This window comes from Pinus tabuliformis, chromosome 6, assembly GCF_031772625.1.
Source record: "Pinus tabuliformis cultivar Carrire ecotype Pingquan chromosome 6, CPIR1, whole genome shotgun sequence".
NCBI lineage: Eukaryota > Viridiplantae > Streptophyta > Pinopsida > Pinales > Pinaceae > Pinus > Pinus tabuliformis.
Window position 1 is genome coordinate 84,929,078 of NC_142292.1, and position 8,199 is coordinate 84,937,276.

Consider the following 8,199-nt stretch of genomic DNA (forward strand, 5'->3'; position numbering starts at 1 on the left):
GAACAGCTTCTCTGTCCCATTCTTGACATTTTGTTTCTGCAGCAACGATTCTTCATACTTAGCCAATGTCAAAAATGCAGTGCTGCCTTTATCTTCCATGCAGTGAATTTCATCCTCATCCTCTTCAAATTGTTCCTCCTCCATGACTACATTTTGGAAAGGAGCTTTAAGTTTCTGTTCTTCTTTTGATTCTTCACCCCTCTGCATAATTTGTAACTGCTCATTTGCTCTTCTGAATGGATTGGGATTTCTTGGAGCAAATGTGTTATGCTGCCTTGTTTTTCCTGAATTCTGCTCAACCTTTAGCTTAGAAATTTCAGCAGCCAATGACTCTATCATCTTAGTCATTTTGTCTAATTTAGGTTCTGAAGATGCAGAAGAAGTAGAGTCCTGACCTCTCTACCTCCTCCTGTCAGCTTGATTTTTGAGCTTTTCTGCAGCCATGATATTAGATTCTACTTCTAGTGCTGCATCTTGCATATCAGCTAGAGTGGCACATCTTCTTTCTCTCAATAACAGGCAGAAATCAGAGTCAAAAGCATTGGCATAAGTGATTTTGGCAGAGGTGGGAGTAGGCTTTACCTCAGCTGGTATCTTGCTATACATATAGTTGAATCTTTTATTAAAATCGGGCAAAGATTCACCATTTTCCCTCCTCGGATTACCAAACTTAGTATGATAATACATCAAGTCCTTTTTATCTCCCAGTGCTTCAAAAATGCATCATCTAAGGCTTCAATATCTGTTATAGATCTCTAGGGTAACTCTTTGAACCACTTCCTAGCTTCTCCATCAAGGCTCTGGACAAAAACTCTCATCCACACATCATTTTCACTTATATCTAAATTATCAACATAACTATAAAAGGTTCAAGGTGTTCTTTTGTTGTTACTCCTTCTGTTCCAATGAATTTAGGCATATATTTGTGATATTCTCCCATAGGCATAGGATTTAAAGGAACAAGCAAGACTAAAGGTCCATATCTAGCAGCAACAATTCTTTCTATCTTCATGGGTGCTTGTTGTCCTGCCATGATTGGAATATGTGGAAGACTACTGGGAGCTTGAATGGTAGGAAGTAATGTGATGGATGGTAGAGACAAAGGGATGTTTTGGACTGAATGGGAAGCTTTCTTTGGACTGAGATTCAAAGGGGAACTAACTGAACAAGGGGCTGAATTAATCTATGAAGGAATTTCCTTATTAACAGTGCTGATTTCTAAATCTTTAAACTATAAATATTCAGCTACAACTTTATCTTTCAGAGATGCATGAGATTTCTTAGGCTTACCTAATCCTGATGCCCCTTTCTATGATGATTTCTTCGATTTGACAGTCCTCTCAGGGTCAGGCACTGATTTAGCTGGTGATTTTTGAGGATTTCTTCGAGTATGTCTCACAAACTGAGCCAGAACTTCAATGTGGAGTCACCAAAGGATGGTCTTCCTCCAATGGAGTCGCCAGATAGATGATTACAACCAGAAACTGTGTTCAAACCTTGTCTATCATCAAAGCTTGAAGTTGTGTCATTCTCCCAGGGAAGCTGAGCTTCAATTCTCCTCTCCCTAGCAACGACGCCAATTAATGTTATCACCCCAAGAAACTCTCCTAGGTTGTATATCAGAGATGCTCGGGAACATTACAAACTCAACATAAAATTTTGGAAAATGATGGATGAATGAGAGAAATGATGCATATTCAAGCCAGATAACCACTTCTACTATGCTTAACCCCAGACATGGGTGAACACCCCCAGACTACAAGGCTTTAGACCACCAATTACTCACAGTTTAAGGACAATGTGATGATGGAGAACATTGATAACACTAGTAGATGCACAGGACCCTGTGATGGCCAGCTGCAAACAGTTTAAAAGTCTGTAAATCTATTTTCTAATGCACAAACAAGATGACAGCTCTCTGGCATTAAAACAACAGAAACCTGCATACAAATTCAATGAAACTAACTGGATTCTAACACAGAGGTGGGATGATAGCCCCTCTAATGCTAAACATCAGCAGCACATGAATAAATGCACAACAAGCATAGCTTGGAACAAAGAAGAAGAAGTGGAAAGTGAGCAATTAACAGCAAAAGAAGCTTGTATTAGCTGAAAATGAAGACCAGAAGCTGCAGGTATCACAGTAGTTACAATCTCCATAATTTGAACCTTACATCAGAATAACATTCATCAATCTGATTACATCTTGCTTTTTGGTATATATAGAGTTTGTTCACAAAAATCTTTGTTAACCTATGTGTGTAGGGGTCATAACTGACCACCAACCACATTTACAATTAGACATGGGTCCTTGCTGCAGACTGTGTGTTTTAATGAATCAATTTGACATTTACTGGTACTTTGTTGTCCTTCCTAAACTGGTGAAGTATTATTTGAATGAATTTCAATAACTGCTATAGTCATTGAACTGCTCAAGGATCGTCCTTCTCGTCCTTGGCTATGTTATTCTTTGAATGTGGTAGCTGAGGACTTAATGCGCAGAGTATTGAACCATGAGCTCCTTTCTTCTTCAGGTGCACAGGACTGCCAAAAACATGAAAATTGCATTGAACACAGCCGAGGAGCTGATAACTAACACTAGCCGCTGGATGGCTCAGACGGACGGCCGAGATTGGACTATGCGGGCTATCGGAAGACATATGCGGATGGAAGAGTGTGGGCCATCGGATCGTTGTCGGGCAGATATGACGGCTATCGGGCGGCGGAGGTGATCGAAGGTTAACGAGCGGGAGTCGGGTACAGTGGAGGTAAGCGGTTTTACCGCATTGCTTTACGGGAATGGGCGGTAATCGTATGCGGAGGAGCGACCCAATCAGGTTGTGAAGCATGGCAGGCAGGTCCGGTGGGAAGCCGCCTTCCTCGCGAGCTATCGTGTGCGTGGCTTGCGGGGAGAGGGCTAGCGAAAAGCGTCCAATGATAAGGCGAGCGCGATCGAATGGCGGGATCCAATCATATGTTTAGCGGATGTGATGTGACAGGTAAAGCCGTGGGTCCGGGATTTTATTAAAGCTTAGGGTTATGATAAAATGGTCATATGGCTGTTTTAACTCTGCGCTCGGGCTAAAACGAAAAACCTTTGCATGTGATTTTAAACGAATGACCCACGGGAAAATAAGAAATGAGGATGAACGAGGTGGAGGGTGGCTTAAACGGGGTTTTGAGAGAAAAACATAGATAAAGGGGTGTTAGCTACCTATACCAATAGGTTTCATATTTCATGATTGGCAAATTCAAAATGCCAAATATGCTCTGCTTTGCTGATACAAAGATCCCATATTTCCAAAAGAAAACTAGGTGTCTACATAGTTTCATGTTTACTAAATTTTGATGGATGGTCCAACAGCATAATCTGGATCATGCCATGTTTTAAATTTTCAGTTGTAGAATAGAGAAAGAAGTCTGTCCAAACTGTTTAATCTTGGCAGACAAGTAGCTTAGGTAGAGAAGAAAGGCTCCCAACTGCTTAATCTGGGACCTTGGAAGCAATAAGGGCAGAAGTAGATAGAAAATCAAAAGGAAAAAGCCAAAGAAAAGAAAAGGTAAATAAGGGTCTGCAAGTCCAAGGGCACCCTCCAAGAAGAAACAAAAAATGCTAGGCAAGTAGATGGGTAGGCAGCTGGGGTTGCAGAAATATCATTCCTTGCAAATAAATGTGTGCTGAAATGTCCACAAAGGAAAATCAATGGTTGAGAGGCTCCTCTTCTTCAGCAGGTTGCAGCAAAACAAAGGAGCATGTCTAACCTCCCTTCTTCCCCTTTTCCATTTCATGACTAACATCCCTTCATCAGCTGAGACTCATGGAAGAAATTGTGGTTTTATGTTGGTTTTTAATCCTTTAGAAGCCACATTTCTTGTCTAAAATCTTTTCATTTTGATCTACTCCTACAGCTAAGTTGTTTTCAAATAAACCTGATCATTTCACTCCTCACTCACCCCTTTTTCCCATACTAACCCTTAACTCTACTATCTAAATCCCCTATGTCCCCCTTTCCCTACTATTATAACACCATGGTGTCTAAATCCCAGCATTATATACATATCCCCCCTTTGGCATTATAGCCAATAAGTTGTTTAGGGAGACTCCAGTCCACCAGGGGCTGTGGTCAACCCTGTCTTGGGGCTGCTCTAACCTCTGGTTAGGAGCAACAACCTTTCCCCTAAGCCTTCACCTCCCCTCTGCTCAAAAGTGCCACTAAAAACCTTTTTCCCCCTGCTAAACCCACTCCTGAACCTCTTTTCCTTATAAAACCCTTATAAAACCCTTGAAAAACCCAAGAAAATCCCGAAAAAACAGAAAACCCCCTTTCCTATAGTTTTCCGCTGAAAATATTTAATTGAATATTTAATTAAGGCCGGCGGGGCCCCCAAACCTGCACGATCCGTCGGAGGGCCCGCCAGCCGTTGATCTTCCGCCACCCATGATCTAACGGTGGGCGGGTATTCTTGGGCCCGGATCTGCCGACCTTTAGCGTCCGGGGAAAGTGGTTTCCCGCTCCGTACCCTGGACGCGTGTCAAACGTCGGGGTTGTTCGGAGCCCCCCCTCCCAATACCACTCATCAGCAAAGGCGGTGCGGGGAACCCGCTTACCACCATCCCGATACCGCCCCTCCCACACGCCATCACCCACGTCATTATGACGTCACACATGCCGTCCACTCCCGCGCCGCGTGGCCCTCCACGTAGCCCTGCCACCGCATCTGCCCGCCGACATGTCCAGCCACGATGGCCTCCACCTCACCATCCATGTCACCTCCGTACCCGGGCCCGCCGTGACGTCATTGGCGGAAAAGCGCCAATAAGCCATTTTTGCCAAAATTGCCGTTATTAAGGCCCGAAATAGCCGTTTTGTGTCATTTTCAAGCGAAAATACACTGAGCTCTTGCTACTGCTTCCGCGCTAGACTGTCCCTGAAGCTGCAAAATTCGAATTTGTACCGCCCAAGCTTATCAATTCGGCCACCTCGTGCCTCCACAGTTCAGCCCGAAGGTTTTTCCGAGCGTTTTACCAGGTATTCACCGTAATCCTTCCGTTTGGCCCATGCATTCCATTTCTCTGTAAATTCACCATTGAAGACTGGTAAAAATCCTAAATTCAACTCTGTCTGCTACCTAAAAGAGAGCCAAAGCAACCTGCATTACCCCAGAACTATAATTCGACATTGAAGCAGTCGTTTCACGGGCTGAAACCATAAAATTCTCCTCGAGGTGCTCAGCATTGTTCCCTTTTGCCGAGTACAGGCCAGCTGCAATTCTCTACCAAAGGAAACCTCATTCCCTCTGCAACTTACCCTTGGCAGTTCATATCCCTGTGAAGTTGCAACAAACTGCAGAAACCAGCTTGTATTCTCCACTGAGAAAAACACTTCAGACTTGGTCTATATTGGGCCTATTACTTAAGCTCTTAAAAGAACTTTGCAAACCATTGCCATCACCTTATTTCAAAATCAAGTTTTACAATGGCTGCTTCTGCATCCTCATCCCTCAGTGTAGCTCCATTAAATCCACCAAATAAAGAGCTGGAGGCCTTGGCATTTGCTGACAAGGACTATCTTATTGAAGACTTTGAGGGTAACAGGGACTTCTTGCAAACCTTCTGTCAATTAAGAGAGGACTATAAGGATGGTCATGGTACACATGGGATATGGGAGTCAAACCTACCATACTATTGTCTCCCAGCTGTAAATGTCTTCCCTGAAATCATTCACCTATGTGCTGAAAACTATGATGAGCAGCACAGAGCTATTAGCACTCCATCTGGAAGGATCCTTTTCTACATCAATGCTGAGTCCATCAACAAAATGTTACATTTTGATCAGACTGAGTTGCTAATCCCATTTTCAATGAACTATTTGCTGGACATTGGTGCCAAGATGACCAGTGAGGAGATTCAAAAGGTCACCAGGGATTTCATGAGACCTGAATGCCAGCCTACAGAGCCACCTCCCTACCTGGGTGTCCATTTCAATGATGTGGGTAGGCTTTTACTGGACATGATTGCCTATGTGCTGGGATACAAAAACAGTGAGCATGTGGATAAAACAATGCTGGTTTTGCTGTCTGCTTACAGTCCACGCCAACCCCCTGCCCGCAAATATAACTTTGCTAAGTTCATAGCTAACAAAATTCATGATCAGTTGAGCAGAGTGGACAGACAGAGGGTCTTCAAGTACTCAGCCTATATTTACCACCTGTTCATGTACTATCATTCTGAAGCCTTCCCATGCTACATCAAAAGGTTGGATCACAGAGGGGAAAGAAGACCTGTCATCTTCTGGACCTCTGTCTATCACAAGGTCACAAACTCACCCTATACCTACTGTGAATTTGTTGACCAATTTGTATACCCAGTCTCTTGCCTGTTGATGAGGTCCCCTCCTCCCAGAATATCAAATGAGATAAAGAAAGCTCTGCAGCTTTCTAAAAAATATAAAATAGGTGACTGGTACCTATATGAGAACCATACTGTCATTAGGATCTATGGCTGTGAGCTCTGTCCATTCAGGCTCCCAAAATATGTACCTATGAGGTTATTTGCCTTGGAGTATTACAGGCAGTTGATTCAGTCCGACCTCACACATTTCCACAGCGCCAAAAAGAAGGCCCACCTCAAGTTCAAACACCAGTTGGGCCCCTTCATCATGAACAAGAAAGAAGGGTGGGAAGATGCAGACCTAATCCTTAAGGATAAATACAAGTTGTCCTATAGTTTTCGATGGGTCCATTATGACCCGGAAGGTTTCATCACTGTTAGGAGAAACAAGTATAGGCTTATAGGCATTAAACATTGCCAGTACTCTCACATTGAAAAATATGCCAACCTGCAAGAATGGCAGATGGATACTCTAGTTGAAAATCTAATTGAGGAAGACAGAATGCTAAAGAATAGGAGGGAGCTTGAAAAAACTATTGACCTAGACTATGTGCAGCAGGTACCTTTCAGACCGCCTTATTCAGTAGGAGAAGGGATCTCGGCCACAAAGACTACACCACAGGCACCCTCTACATCAGCACCAGTGACAGACATAGGCAAAGGCATAATGGGTGCAGAGGAGGAAGCAGTGAAGGAAAAGTCTGCCCCTGTAATAGAGTAGCAGCCAGAACAGCAGCAAGGGCAAACTGTCCTACCACAAACTGGGCTGCCAACAGCTCCAGCACTGCAAATTCCACCTCTACAAACTGAGCCAGTAACTGCTCCAATGTTACAGACCCCAGCACATGAGGAGAGGGGAACAAAAAGAGAGAGAGAAGAGTCCACTCCTTTCAGTGGATCCTCCCACCAGCCAGAAGCCAAAAGACAAAGAGCAGACTCTCCAGAGGTAGAAGACATTACTGAAGATGTCTTGGACAGTGCAAGAAAAGACAAGGAGGGTAGTTAGCATACAGGTACAAGCTCCTTTCAGCAGGAGCAAACTTTACAACTCGGCCTAGAGGTGTCCTCCTCTTCCCAGCAGACCAAGAAGCCCAAAAGCACCAAGGCTTCTTTTAAACAAATAAAAGCTCAGAATGAGCTGCTAAGGGCTGAGGTCTACAAGAAATTCATAGATGCAACACCAGCCCAGCAAGAGAGATTAATGTCGGTATATGACATTCAGCAGGAAAAATTGCTCCTCAGCCACTTCAAGCCCAAAGGGCCGCAGCCTAAGACAGCTGCAGATTTTGTAAAGACAAGGGTGGAGGTCCTAGCCAGAGACATACATCCCATGGACCAGATTGAACTCCACAAGCAAGCTGGAGAGATGGTCTATGCAACCTTGGTAGAGAAGGCCACCATGGCCCATGAGCTGAAAGAGTCCCTAAAAAACACCAACACCCAGTTGGATTTTGAGAGAATGTCCTCTCAGGCCAAAGACAATAGAATAAAGTCCCTTGAGGAGATCATCATTGATCTAGGACATGATCCTAGTGATCCAACGGGTGTGAAGGCCCTCATGAAGAAGAAAGATGATGACTTGAATGCGTTGAAGAAGAGGTTGAAGCTGCAGCCCACAGAGCACCCTCAAACAGCAGAACTTCAAAAGCAAAAACGAGCTGAGGATCAACTAGACCTCCTAATGCAGCAAGACCAGAGGATCAGGGAATTGGAGAAAGAGCTGGAAGGAATATTACAAGATAAACAAGCAGAATCCACTTCCCAGGCTCCTCCAACTACTTCAACAACAGCAGCAACTTCAGGGGCAG